The following is a 15,832-nucleotide window of genomic DNA, read 5'->3' as shown; positions in this document are numbered from 1 at the left end:
TCTATACTATTTACAATCAGAAAACAAAAGCTGCAAGGAAAGCAGGGCAAGAATTCATCTTCTAAACTGACACCCGATGCTAATGAATGGCTTAAAAACCAGTGACATTGGCGACAGAAAGCAAATGACACCACTATGTAGAACAGGCTGCTTTCAGAAATATGAAAAAAAAGACCTTAAAAATAGTTATGGTATTTCTTTCTATATTTTGAAAAATATTCCTATGTAATAAAAAAAACAAGTGTGACATTTTAACATTGCTTCTGACAGTTCATTTAAAGAATGCAGAATGATTAATGTCACAAAAATACAACATACTAGTAGAATTGCACCAAAATTAATTCGTTATTTGCACAGTGCAGAACAACTATGCCCTTACTTGCTTTTTGTACCGTCTGGGCTGGAGAAGGAATCTATAGTCTATAGTTACATAAAATTAACTTGAGCAGTTATAACACAACACTCTTTCTTCAGAATTGTATCTACTACAGTAATCCCCTTGTCATGCAGAATATTGAGGAAAGCAACTGTACAGGCAATATATGACATTATGTAGTTGAGAAGTATCTATCACATAGGATCCCTGGAGAATCATCACAGGCTTAAAATGATACCTTCATTGGAAAACATGTTTTTTTCAAAATGCATCAGTTAATAGTGCTACTCCATCAGACTTCTGTACTGACGTCCATTTTTCAAAAGAACAAAACCGATTTTTTTATATTTAATTTTGAAATCTAACATGGCGCTAGACATTTTGTCTGTTTCCCAGGTGTCCCCAGTCATTTGACTTGTGCTCTGATAAACTGCAATCACTCTTAACTGCTGCACTGCAAGTGGGAGTGATATCACCCCTCCCTTCTCCCCCACAGCAGCCCATCATTAGAACAATGGGAAGGTAACCAAAATAACAGCTCCCTGGTAGATATAACTCAATAATAAAATCCATGTCCAATTGAGACACTTTCAGTTACATGCAGTAGGAGAAACAATAGCATACCTGAAAGCAGTTCCATCCTGAAGTGCTGGCTCTTTCTGAAAGCACATGACCAGGCAAAATGACCTGAGATGGCTGCCTACACACCAATATTACAACTAAAGAAATACACTTGTTGGGTTACTAATTAAATTTTACATGGTAGAGTGAATTATTTGCAGTGTATCTTAGAAACAAAAACTACACCATAGAAATCATGACAGAATCCCTTTAAAGAGACCTGATTCTACTCACCTATCTGGAGTATCCACAAGACTTTTCAGAATCATATGGGGATGGAACCTAACTGCAAATTAGGATACAGGTTCACATCATAATATGTGTTTCTAGAAAAGCAGAGGTAAAGGGAAGTCAGGTAAATGTGTCACAATTAAAAAAAAGGTTCACTACTAATATGAAATGTTATTACAGTTTTTACTTATAGTTGTCACATTTTTGATGATTGCGTTTTTCAGGAATGTCACAATAAAATACGTCTTTACTTTGGTGTACACTGGGCCCCCTTTTTGTTACAAACTCAAGATGCAACTTGGCCAGAGGTTTTGGAGTCATACCACCATTATTGAGGATGTCTGTAAGAATATTTTGAGTCCTTAACTAATGATTTATCATAATAATGCCTCACATAGTACCTATACTAAGTGTAAGTGCAAATCAATGTACAAAATTTTTTTTGAGGATTAATCCTTTGCCTGCCAAAGACGTAGAGGTATATTTACCAATTTTTAAAGGGATACCGTCATGGGAAAAAAACATTTTTTTTATATTCAATTTTGAAATCTCACATGGGGCTAGACATTTTGTCAATTTCCCAGCTGCCCCTGATCATGTGACGTGTGCCTGCAGTTCAGGAGAGAAATGCTTTCTGGCAGGCTGCTGTTTTTCCTTCTCAATGTAACTGAATGTGTCTCAGTGGGAACTGGGCTTTTACTATTGAGTGTTGTTCTTAGATCTACCAGGCAGCTGTTATCTTGTGTTAGGGAGCTGTCATCTGTTTACCTTTCCATTGTTCTTTTGTTTGGCTGCTGGGGGAAAAGGGGAGGGGGGTGATATCACTCCAACTTGCAGTACAGCAGTAAAGAGTGATTGAAGTTTATCAGAGCACAAGTCACATGACTTGGGGCAGCTGGGAAATTGACAATATATCTAGCCCCATGTCAGATTTCAAAATTGAATATAAAAAAATCTGTTTGCTCTTTTGAGAAATGCAGAATTCTGCTGGAGCAGCACTATTAACTGATTCCTTTTGAAAAAAAATTTTTTCCCCATGACAGTATCCCTTTAAGGTCGAGACAATATAAACCATGACAAAACTTATCAAACCGGTTTAGTGGAACACTAGCGTATGTCACTTTTCCATTCATTAGCAATGTTTGTAGGTTTAACATTTTTTTTTTTTCTGATTTTTTTTCCCCCCAGTAAACTTTAAAGAAAATAAATAAAGTTGTTCCCATTGACTTCTATACAACCATGGCAGCGTTTTCCACTTTTTTCTTTTAATAAATCCCAACTATTTGTCATTTCGGAACATACTTTTTCAGGTCCTTGTTTTTCCTCTGCATTTTTCTTAAATAAAGGAAAAAGTGCAAAACCAAATTTTGCTTATTCGGGCCCTTAGTATCTATGTCGCCATCACAGAACTTACAAAGTGCCACTAGATGTACATTTTTAGATTCCAGGTTAATTGTTTAAGCATCACAAAGAATCACAATCATTCCCTTTCTGGAAGGCAAAGGGGTTAAAATAGATGTTTACAAAATGCAAAGGCAAGTACATTATCCACTCTTTTCTAGTGCCTTCAAATATGTCTATTCATGCTTTATTTTTATTTATTTTTTACCTAGTGGTAATAATGATGGCTAAATTGAGCATCTCAGTTTAACCATTTCTAAAAAGAATATTCTATGTTTGAAATGTTGCAGAAATGACACCAATACAGGCAGAAATCACAAACATTTTCCAAAATTTCCAAATCCTATACCATATATTCTTGTTTGCTAATCCACCCGCAGGTATACAGGTGCAATATTGAATATATATGGCAATTTTCTTATTTCTACCACTACATGAATGCCTTAAAATGTTCACTTATGTAACAATCATAGGCAAAAGCAGGTGGTGGGAAATTATATGTTTGTATTCTCTTCCACCTCTGCTCCAACTTCAAATCCGAAATGGGCTGTATAAAATATGAAAATGATGCCGCTGCATAACCACTTCTCGCACAGCAGTAACACTTGACCTGGCTCCTCTTTGCAGGGAAGTGTGATTTGTAGTCTTTTTCCCAGAATATTTAACACTTGATTGTAGATAAATGATGAACATGTAGCTTATGACATGTAGCACAGACAATATGAACATTATTTCCAGATTTATGCAAAGTTACTTTAGGGGTGTCATTGCTTTTGGTTATTAAAAGTTAAGAGCATCCGCACAGACAGGGGCCCTTTTTAATTTATATTTCTTTTTGTTGAGTTTTCCTCTGTTTTTTTTAATCCTTATGCAAATTTTTTGCATAACTTTTGGAAAACATTTAGCAAGATGCTGTGTTGAAGCATGGTCCTGTAGAGCAGATGGCTTTTCAAACACTTTTTTTCTGGAAGACTTAATCTTACAGTCGCTGTAAATGTCAAATTTAAATTCATACTTAGTACCACCTTTGATTTAAAAGAGGATTACACCTATTCGCTGAAAGAAAAGCAACACCAAAGCTACATGAAATGGAATTACCACTACTTAGGCCTTTTTCTATTGCCTCTTTATATTGTTAACTCCTTCCAATTCATTAACTCTAATCCTTATTAGACTAAGTAACACACATATGAATAGGCAGGACTGGACACTGGAGCATATGTGCCATTGTATCACTCCCTAGTTAATCCATAGCCTGGCATGAGTACAGACACTGTGAAAAACGATTGGACGGGGCTTCGTCTAGGCAGAGCTATGTGCCTCTCAATGGGGGATCAGGAAAGGGCTCTGTTATCAGACACACTCAATACATTATTCTATTTCTTTGTTAATCAATCTGCTAGTGAAACCATTTACAAAGGTGGCTTCACTATTATGTAAATAGAATTGACTTCAGTAAACATAAACCAGAAATGACTTAGAGTACATATGCTACAATAACCTTTGCACTAAAATAAAATAAACTAGACTGAATGTATTAGTGTATACATAGATTAACCTGTTTATTTATACCCATAGAATTATGAGCATTTATATTTGCCAGCCCTTAAAACTAGGCAATTCATTGTTATCTGCTGTCACAACTATATATTTTAAAGTGAGCCATAATAATCCCATTAAATGTTAAGAAGCTGTTAAGAAGTGATTCTGATAAAGAACACATAGTTACAATTTCACTTACACATACAAGCAATATCTATGAAATTCAGTATTCGATTCTCTAGCAGTATTTATATTAAAGATACAGGGCTGCTCCTGCCATGAGGCGAATTTCCATTTTTAAACATGGAAATTCGGCTCTACTAGTGCAGCCAGTGCGATTCTCCCCCCCCCCCAGGAGCCATACCAATGCTAAAAGTTAAAAACCTGGAGCAGGAAAATGCAATAAATGTCTAATAAAGCATATTAGGTTGCAAAAATTGATTTGCATTATTTGTGGAAATTGTTTCTCTGTTTATGACTTCTGTTACATTTCTCCCTAATATATTTACATTTTTAATCTGCAATTGTTAGCTGCAACTTGGCCCAATGTGTGAAAAAATTGCATACACAGTTGCCTATGACACATTAGGGGGTATGTAATTAAAATTGTAAGCGCTGTTTAAAATGGCATTTTGGCGAATGTTTAGCCCTGCTCACAATGTAAAATCATTCACTGGTGAATAATACATTGTTCATTATTGATAAGAAAAGGTAAGTATTAACACATTGCAATTGCAAAAGTTTATTACAGATATTTGTTCGGAAACTATGCATGTTAGTCGTTGAGGTCTCAAATTGGTCATAAAGGATGCAAACAATGAAAATCTTGGTCGCTTACAACTTGAAAAAGTTGTACGATTCGAGTGTCAAATCAAAGAAGTAGCATGATTCGAACTAGAAAATGAGGTTCAATTTGATAAATGCAAGATTATGCACTTTAGCAAAAATAATATAAATGCAGGTTATACACTAAATGGCAGTTTGTTAGGGTATCCATAACTGAGAAGGATCTAGGGGCATTTGTAGATAACAAGTTGTCTAATTCCATGCGGTGTCATTTTGTGGCTACTAAAGCAAGTAAAGTTCTAATGCCTTTAAGAGGGGCTTGGATGATTTTTTGGACAAGCATATTAACCAAGGCTATAGTGCTACTAAAATCTACAATTAATATAGATATTAGTATATATAGTTTGTAAGTGTATGTATGTATGTGTACTGGGTTTCTTTTGGAAGGTTTTTTCTCAACCCAACTTAACTATACAACTATGATACAGGAGTTGTGACCAGCTATTTATTAGAGATCAATAAAATCAGCTGCACACGGTTTTATTTGTAAAAAGTGAAAAAAACTTTAATTAAAGTGCCTTAAGGCACTTTAGGTAAAGTTTTTTCATTTTTTAAATAATAATACCGGAGTGCTGCTGCTTTTATTGATCTATACAATTTTGCCCTGGCAGAGGGTACAGCTTGCACCTGGGGCTTCAAAGAGCTGTTTTGCTCTTTTGAAGCACACATGAACTGAATTCAGCTACAGTATGTATTATAGTTTCCATTTTGTCCACTTTATGTCAAGAGATCCCAAGCTCTCCAATGTCTCAGGACATGCAAAATGAAAATATTACAATATCCCACTAGCTAAATATCCATCCATTTTTCATGAATAGCTAGCATGCTTTCTTAAGTCTTGCCTATTCCAGAAGACAATCCCATGCTAAGACAACATACTGTTCCTAACAAAAATAAAAGCAGAATAGCAATTCAGGGGGGTTTGGATAGGTAGGATGGAAAATAATTAGTGATGGGCGAATAAATTCACCTGCCACTAATTCACTGCGAATTTTTGGATGCTCGTCCAAAAAGTAGTTTGCTTCAAAATCGATGTGCGTCAACTCTATTTGGACGCCCATTGACTTTAATGCCAGCATCAAAATTGATGCAACTTTTCAGATGCGCTTCCAAAATTGGAAATAAGTATATTAATAGTAAAAAGATGCAGATTGAGAGTGTTGCTCCTAAATAAATGGTACCAGTATAGTTGTAACAGATACAGAAAAGGCAAATGCGCTAAACCAGTTATTTTCTTCAGTGTATACAATAGAGGAGTCAGAGTTCCCCAGGCTCACTTCATAGCTGCACTGATGGCTCTAATCAGTGGCTCAGGATATGATTCATAAAGCTTTAATAAAAATAAACAACTCGCCAGGGCCAGATGGCATACACCCCCGGGTTCTAAGAGAGCTTCGTTCAGTTTTAGACCGGCCCCTATTTCGGATTTTCTCCGATTCGCTTTCATCTGGTATGGAACCTATGGATTGGAGAAAAGCTGATGTCATTCCAATGTTTAAAAAGGGATTACGATCTCAGCCTGGCAATTATAGGCCAGTAAGTTTGACATCTGTGGTGGGCAAATTATTTGAAGGCTTGTTAAGAGATCACATTAAACATTTTGTCCTAGTAAATGGCATTATGAGCGGCAATCAGTATGGCTTTATGAAGGATAGGTCATGTCAGACATATCTGATTGCTTTTTATGATGAGGTAAGTAAGATGTTGAACAGTGGGAGAACAGTAGATGTGATCTATCTGGATTTTGCCAAAGCGTTTGATACCATCCCCCACTGCTTTATAAACTAAGGTCTGTTGGGCTTTATGAAGTAGTTCTTAGTGGGGTTCCCCAGGGCTCGGTATTGGGTCCACTTTTATTTAACTTGTTCATTAATAACTATGGGGAGGGTATTGTAAGTAATGTATCAGTGTTTGCAGTACAAGAAACTATCCAACCCAATTAATTCCATTCAGGATGTGGCATCCTTGCAACAGGATAATGACAAACTGACAATCTGGGCAGCTAAGTGGCAAATGAGATTCAATGTTGATAAATATAAAGTCATGCACTTGGGATGTAAAAATATCCAAGCCACTTATACCCTTAATGGGACTGCACTTGGCAAATTCATAATGTAAAAGGACCTTGGAGTCCTTGTAGATAATAAACTTGGTTGTAGCAAGCAATGTCAGTCGGCAGCTTCAAGGGCAAATAAGGTCTTGAGCTGTATTAAAAGGGGAATTGATTTTCGGGAGGAGGGGGTCATTCTTCCACTGTATAGAGCACTGGTAAGGCCACATCTAGAATATGCCATACAGTTTTAGTCTCCAGTGCTCAAACAAGACATTATTGAATTAGAGAGGGTACAGAGAAGGGCAACTAAGTTGTTAACGCTAAAGAAGAGGCGCTGGGGGTGATATGATAACTACATATAAATATATAAGGGGATCATATAATAATCTCTCTAATGCTTTATTTACCAGTTGGTCTTTCCACCTGATGCAAGAGCACCCATTCCAATTAGAAGAAAGGAGGTTCCGACTAAATATTCGGAAGGAGTTTTTTACAGTGAGAGCTGTGAAGATGTGGAATTCTCTCCCTGAATCAGTCGTACAGGCTGATACATTAGATAGCTTTAAGAATGGGTTGGATGGTCATTTAGCAAGTGAGGGAATACAGGGTTATAGAAGATAGCTTGCAGTACAAGTTGATCCAGGGACTAGTCTGATAGTCATTTTGGAGTCAGCCTAAATTGGAGAGGCTTCAAATGGGGTTGTTTGCCTTCCTTTGCATAAATTAGCAGTTAGGCAGGTTAAAATAGAGTTAAAAGGTTGAACTTGATGGACGTGTGTCTTTTTTCAACCTAACTTACTATGTTATGTTAAGAGATTGAGATAATAGTATGATCAAGTTCTTTCGCATGATTTAACACAACCAAGTTTTTGCTAATTATTTTTTTTTCATAAATAACCTATCAATCAAGATCTTTGAGAACTCTGGTTTATTCAGGGGTTTTAAATTAGAAAAAAAAACTCAGATTCAAATTTGTGAAATTGTAAACTCAAGGTCTACTTAAGAAAATGTAAGTTTACTTAAAATGCGAATTCATCAGATGATTGTTTTTTTCCATTGTGTACCCATTGTGCAGTTTGGGTACACATTAAATTCCCTTTTCACATAGCTCATATATTCCTCAAATGCCCAAGCTTACTGGAGTGATTGAACAGAGGCAGCCTAAAATATATATGACAAATATAAGCATTGTAAACAAGGAAACAAATCCCTTTTGCCAGTCTCTAACACGTAGTTATGTAACAGCTGACAGCTTGACTGAAGCCAATACAGAAGTTGCCATTCTGTACTCTGATCACGTATTGGCAGCAGAGAAGGAGTGGCAGAAGGAATAAGAACTGTTGTCAGTAATGCAGCAGAATACAGCGTCAAAGAACAAGAACAGGTTCTTCTTAGCAAAAAACAAAGAAAATGGGGTGAAAGAAACAAGATCATGAAAACCAAGACACACTGAAAATGGATAAATGTATTAACTTATGCTAACGTCCTAAAACCATATCAAATGACATGTAACCACTGTGAAGTCTTTTTCATTTTCTTTTGTGTGTGTTTCTTATGAGGGGGGCAACAATGGCAAATGATGCGTAAAATATGACAATGAGGAAATTGCTGTTTAGCATTTCATTTAATCAGTGCCGTTTTTGAGACAAGGTGAGAACCTGGCCACCTTAAGTCTATAGAGTGCAGTTGTGCTATTCACATTAGTGAAACATAGCAGAATAACCCTGAAAACACCACTGCTTGTAATATAGTTATGGCAAATTGTATAGTAATACATATCAAAATGACAGTCTGTCTTACTTGAATACCAGTGGACTATTAAAGAGAAACCAGCATGATATTTGTGACGACTGCTCCCTATGGCTTCTGCCTGTCTGTGCCCAGAAATGTCCATTCTGAAGCAGGAGGCCCTCCTTTTGTTGTAGTCTATGAATGCAACAACCAGGGGACATTTGTCAGATAACCCTCATTAAATACTCATGTTGTTTACCTTTTCACATGAGCACTATTCTCCATTTCCTCTCATATTCCCTTCTCCCCTTGTGTTAAAAGTGTAAAACCTTTTTTCAATCAACTTTGTGGTTTTAAAAATTCGGCTGAAGAGCTGAACACAACTGTACTGCAAAATAATATTGAATGCTTGGAGGAAGCTTTGTCCTTGTCTATGTTATCTTGCAAGGCTGTATTCTGTTTCTCTGTACATGTGTGACTCTTTCATTGTCTGGTAATATGTGTGTCTCTTAAATTCTTTTCATTTTCTTTGTAACCCTCTGTGTGCTCTCTATGTATCTCCTGGCATTATCCTTTCCTTTTATTGAGCACATGCACCATTCTGTGTTTATTCATTCTGTCTCTTCGCTCCATATCTGAATCTCTTTCTCCCTCTCTCGGTATGCCTATTTTTGTACTTGCATATCACCATGTCTATGTTAATGTGTATGGTGTCTCTGTGTGCATGTGTGCATGTCTCCATCTATTGATTTGTGTCTGTTGGTGTGAATTTCTCTTTCTATAAGTGTATTTTCTCTCTCTGTCTGCTTTGCGTTTTTATCTCTTTCTGTGTAAATACGTGTATGGTGCCAGCACAAGTTATTTTACAAGGTTACCTTTCTGTTTCCCATTTTTTAAATATCTTTGTGTATATGTTTTATTAAATATTGCCACTAATGGTGTTAGTGCCCCCAATATGTTTTTCATCTCACATTTCGCATTTGTTACTCTTTTTATAACTGTGACCCCCTTAAATGGTAAGAAAAGTAATGAGTGTAAAAACGTAGTACAGTATAAATTAAGTAACTGTTTAAATTACCATTTTAAACATTATACTATTTTAAACAAATATACATAACCTTGGTATAGCTTATATTGGACATGCATTCTGACTATTGTATTAGTGAACAAAAATATTTTCTTGATTTCTAATTTCTAGTGTAATGCAGAGCACTTTTATTTTACACTTACTCCCATCTGTATGGTTCTTAAAAATACTTGCAGAAACAGAAGATTATTCTAATTCACAGATAAACATGCTTATAAATGAACTCCTCCTTATCAGTAATTCTGATATAGGGGGGACGAGCAGAGACTTGTGGATGCTGAGCCAGAGTCAGACTGAGGGGCCTGGGGCCAACCGTGGCTGCTGCCCACCCCAGATGCAAAGAGCCCTCTGGCCCCCCCTCCCCAAGCCGGAACCCCCCTGGCCCCCCGTGCCTATCTTCTGTTTCGTTCAACCATGCTGGGGACCACGGAGGGAAGTCAGAAGCCGCTTCTGTGCGAGGACCAGGACTGGCTCAGTGAGACACTGTACTAAGCTAATTATGAGGAAGAAGGGTTTATGAAGCATGATCCACTAATAATTGATAATGAGAGATATGAGAAAAATATTGATTTTTTGTAATAAAACAATTTCATATTCATTACAAGCCTTACTTGTTTGGCTCATTTTAAACAAAGGTGTATATTGCAGTTTAAATTATGTGGTACAGTAGTACTTTAATTCATAACATTAGGTAATCACAGAGGCTGAGATCTCCAATTATTAAGCCTGAAGACAAGTAGGGAATTGTGGCTGTATTGAACACATATGATTACTTGCACAAGTTTTCCAATAATACATATTTGCCTATTTGCATCAAACCCCATGAAAACACATAAAACTAACAAAATATTAATGATATGCTGCAAAATAGTAAAAATCTTATGGCCAACCTAAAGTCAGAGGACCAAAGGAGCTCAGTTTATATACTTCAAAAATAAAGACGGAAGGTATCCCTGGTAGGCTTTGGGAATGTGCACGCTTAATGAAGCAATTTCTAAGTGGATGAAAATGTTTTAAAACAAATCAAAAGAAATTACAGAAATAACTCACTTTGCTGGATGGATCTGAACAAGCACTACTAGTGTTTTTACCCTCTAAGCTAGAGCTCCCATAACTGTAACAACAGAAGAAGAGACAGATGGCTGCAAGGAGAAAATATAAATGAAAATGTGGACACTTTGACAGACCATGACTTTTGTATCTACAGTAAATATATATTTTGTATCTGTTTAGTTGGCATCATAAAATAAAACAGTGGCCCATTACATAAAATGGATTAGTGACCCTAGTGCTGGGGTCATTGTTTCTATGTTAGGATAACTATAGGTAACCATTAAATGCTGGGGGTGTCTGTTTTTATGCAGGGGGTCACTAAGCCCAGAATAATTTATTTTATGATGCAGACTAGACAGATACAAAACATATCAACTGTAGATACAAGAGTTATGGTCTGCCAAAGTGTCCACGTGTTCATTTATATTTTCTCCTTGCAGTCATCTGTAAAATACCTTATATTTACATAGTAACATAGTAAGTTAGGTTGAAAAAAAAAGACACGTCCATCATGTTCAACCTTTTAAGTCTATGTATTAACCTGCCTAACTTCTAGTTGATACAGAGGAAGTCAAAAAAAAATTATCTATCTATCTATCTATATATATATATATATATATACACATACATAGTTATCATATCACCCCTTAAGAGCCTCTTCTCCAGCATGAAGAACACCAGCTTGGCCAGTATTTCCTCATAGCTGAGATTTTCCATAACTTTTACCAGCATAGTTGCCCTTATCTGCACCCTCTCTAATTCAATAACATCCTGTTTAAGCACTGGGGACCAACGCTGTACTGCACATTCTAGATGGGGCCTTACCAGTGCTCTGAGCAATGGAAAAATAACCACCTTCTTCTGCTAATCAATGCCCCTTTTAATACAGCTCAATACATTAGTTGACCTTGAAGCTGCTGATTGGCATTTCTTGCCACAGCCAAGTTTAATATCTACAAGGACTCCAAGGTCCTTTTCAATTATGGATTGTAAATTGTTACATCCCAGGTGCATGACTTTACATTTATCAACATTGAATCTCATTTGCCACTTAGTTGCCCAGATTGCCAGTTTGTCAAGATCGTGTTGCAAGGATTCCACATCCTGGATGGAATTAATTGGGCTGGATAGTTTTGTGCCATCTGCAAACACTGATGCATTTCTCACAATGCCTTCTCCTAAGTCATTAATGAAGAAGTTAAATAAAAGTGGACCCAATACCGAGCCTTGAGGGACCCCACTAAGAACCTTACTCCAAGTAGAGAATGTACCATTAACGACCTCCCTCTGTACCCGATCCTGTAGCCAGTTCCCTATCCATGTGCAAATGGCTTCATTAAGCCCAACAGACCTTAGTTTAGAAAGCAGTCTACTGACCCCGCTACTGTCCAGCATCTTACTTACCTCATCATAAAAAGCAATCAAATTTGTCTGATCTATCCTTCATAAAGCCATGCTGATTGCCGCTCATAATTCCATTCACTAGGAACCCAGGGGTGTGTTCCATCTGGCCCCAGCACCTTCTTCACATTCATTTTTATTAAAGCTTTATGAAGCATATCCTGAGTCAGCCACTGACTAGATTGAGCTAAGCCAACAGTGCAGCTATGTAGTGAATCTGGGAACTGTTTCCCGAATTTTCTGCAAAGAGAAACGGGTTGCTCATCACTACAATTAACGTCTTTCCTTCTATATTTATTTGTCAGAGACAAATGATCCACAGGGTTTACTTACAAAGCAATGAAACATATGCAGAATAACATCATCAGGCTAGGACAAGTGGATGAGAAAGCTAATAATGTGACTCCCCTGTGGATGTAGTCAAGGTAGTAAGACAGACCTCCAGGCAGATATACCTCAAAAGTGGATTGGATCCTTTTCAGTGGAGTGGTCAGGAAGAAGAACTTAAAGCTTGTCAGCCTATCCACTGTGGTCCCTCCACTGTAGGCAATTTAAGAGCCTTGGGAAGCTACTCCCTGCTACAATCCTTGATGGAGCACAAAGCTGCTGCTCTCTCTCTCATTATCTTACTCTCCTAGAGAGTACTATTACAGATCTAATACTGTCTCTATCTGGAATTTTTCACAGTGGGCCCTGCTCCCCGACTTAACACTAGAGGTACTGGTCCCTCTAGGGCAAAAGGACTTTACTGGGCCTTGGTGTACCCAGGCTCAGTGGGAACATCCAGATGGTTAGGACACCTGGAGCAAAAGAGAAAGACCCACCCCTTGCCAAGCACTATATTAAAGTATGGCAGGAAGTGGTCATCCAACGGCCCCATTTTGTAAATAAAATTTGTCCCTATCACCCCCCCCCTCCAAGGCAATAGGGCATCACAGCCTATTATCATATGTTTTCCAAGCAATAGAACAATCGGCAATGCTCCACTAATTTTTCACCAATCGAGCTTGCAAAAATGCAAAATCTGCTATTCTCATCCTCCTTCTGGTGTTCCTTCTTTTTATCAAAATTAAAATGCTCATGCGGCAATAATGTAAACAAATGTAAAATATATATATATATGTGTATATATATATATATATATGTGTATATATATATATATATATATATATATATATATATATATATATATATATATATATATATATATATATATATATATATATATATTCTCCAAAATAACCTTTAAAACATACATTGGACTCCACACAACATCAGATATTAGATGCAACATAAGGTGTTCCAAACCCAGAACTAACTCCAAGGTTCCAGTCACTGCCCACTCTTCTGCCTATTGCAGCTGCCTTTGACTTTGGGTGGAGCCCTCCGCTACTCAGATGCCACCAGGTCTTATTGTGGGAGAACCAGGGAGAGAGTTCTGGGCAAGCATGGGAACCAAAGATGAGTGGATAGGATGTGGGAGCAGTCAGTGAGGCTTGAACAGGCAGGGTCAAAACCAGATGGGCAATGCAGTACCAAATCAGATTGCAGTAGCAAGGTTGGGGTCACAGGCCAGGGTCAAAACCAGGCGGCAATGCGAGGTATACAAGAATAGTCAAAACCAGGCAGGGGTCAAATTCAGGCAGCAGACAGAAAGGTCAGGGAAAGGCAAGGATCAAAAAACTAGTGTTAGTACCCAGGAACTTCAGGAACGACCTTTACATTGGGCAATGAGTAACTTCCCAAGGCCCCTTTAAATGTTCAAACTTCGTGCCATTGCACAATGACGTCATAAGGCACAGCACAAAAACACGGAAGCGACCATGCGCTTCGCAGATAATGAAGAAATCCAGCAGCTCATCTGCTGCGGGCACCCCCGCAGAAGACACGCCAGGTGTCCCCGCTGCCCCACTGTACCACCAGGGCTTCTTACATTAGAACTGGGTTCCTCCATCCTTTTCCATACTCCATGACCCTTCTGCACTGTTATGTCAATTTTTGGAGGTAATAGGAGAATATGCAGTAATCCAATATACACTATGTTCTATGTTTAGCTTTCAGCTGCTGTCACTGCTATTGGGGGCTTTTGGTTTTTGCATAATATATATAATTTTTCTTATGTTTCTTGTTCCTGATTTGATCACAAATTTCAGTTGACTGTAAAAAAGTATATGGAGAAATGTTTAGTGGAATTGTTAACTATCATAGATACTTCTTCGATGTTATGGGTGTTAGTTGTGTAAAAGAGAACTATTTCCATTTTAATTTAAGGTAGCATTGTGACAGCCAAGTAAAGATAACTGACAGACAGGAAAATACCTGAGTTATGAACTCTGGGTCTAGATCAGATGAACAGAGATAGATCTGAGTATCATCAGTATAGAGGTGGCATTGGAAACCAAAGTTGATTAGTTTTCCAAGGGAGGAAGTATAGAGAGAATATAATAAAGGGCCCAAACAGAAAGAGATAGGGAGGAAGATGTTACTCTATTGTTAGAGACACAGAGGGAACGATTAATGAGGTAAGAAGAAAACCAGAACAGGGTCATGTCCTGAAGGCCACTTAAATGGAGGTACTGGAGGAGAGGATGATCCACAGTGTCAAATGCAGCTGAGAGATCAAGCAGTATTAGTAGTGAGAAGTGGTTGTTGGCTTTAGCTGTAAAAGGCCATTAGTTAGTCTAGTTAGGGCTAGTTTTATTTATTCGTGAGGCATGGATTCGCGATGAATTTCCTCATTTCGCCACCTGTGAATTGTTTCACAAAACTGCTGTGAAATTTCGCTGGTGAAAAATTCACTGCGACAAAAAAGACGATTGTGTAAAAATTGTTTTTACGCCCCTTAAATTAAATGCATTGGACAAAACAGAAAAATTGTCAAGTGTCACAATATCCATTGACTTCAATGCGTTTCACTAATTTTTTCAGTGTTTCCGACGAAGGAAAACAGCGGAGTTTCAGTGGAGTGTTGTTGCCTAAAACCAGATTTTTGGGGGTCGAGCAGGTTATTGTTAGAGAGGAATAGCATTAGTAGGTTATAGACTAAGCACTCAAGTAGTTTAGAGATGAAAGGTAGCAGAGAGATGGGTCAGAGGTTATGGAGATTGGAGGGATCAAGAGAGGGTTTTTTTTCAGAATGATGATGACAAGTGCATGTTTTCGTTGAGACGATTAAATGGAGAGTTGGAATTAAATAAGATGAGTTAAGGCTTTAATTATACAGGAATTGGCATTGCTGATAGGTTTGAAAGGAATGGTATCAAATGGACTGGTAGTAAGATGAGTTGAAGCCAAAAGTTTTGAGACTTTGTGAAAGAAGGCATGGCAAAGAAGGACCACAGAAGAGACTGGGGAGTATGAATGGAGGGTGGTAAATTTGTAGGGGGGTTTACTAGTGTAATGTCACTTCTGATGGTTTCCATTTTGTTTTTGAAGTGCTTAGCAATATCTTGAGCAGAGACAGATGCACATGGAGGGGGTGGGGAAGGGG

The 15,832-nt window shown here is 37.7% G+C and overlaps 1 long non-coding RNA gene across 2 annotated transcripts in view; it reads right to left on the bottom strand.

Moving 5' to 3' along the window:
• Nucleotides 1–15,832, bottom strand: part of LOC108709505 — a 159,348-nt gene that overhangs the window by 108,919 nt on the left and 34,597 nt on the right. For both annotated transcript variants that reach the window (XR_005965814.1, XR_005965815.1), the window contains exon 2: nucleotides 1,232–1,323. This is a non-coding gene — a long non-coding RNA (uncharacterized LOC108709505). The remainder of the gene's footprint in view (nucleotides 1–1,231; nucleotides 1,324–15,832) is intronic.

The sequence above is a fragment of the Xenopus laevis genome, chromosome 2S, assembly GCF_017654675.1.
Source record: "Xenopus laevis strain J_2021 chromosome 2S, Xenopus_laevis_v10.1, whole genome shotgun sequence".
In the NCBI taxonomy this organism is placed as follows: Eukaryota; Metazoa; Chordata; class Amphibia; order Anura; family Pipidae; genus Xenopus; species Xenopus laevis.
This window is presented reverse-complemented; position numbering and strand designations above follow the sequence as displayed.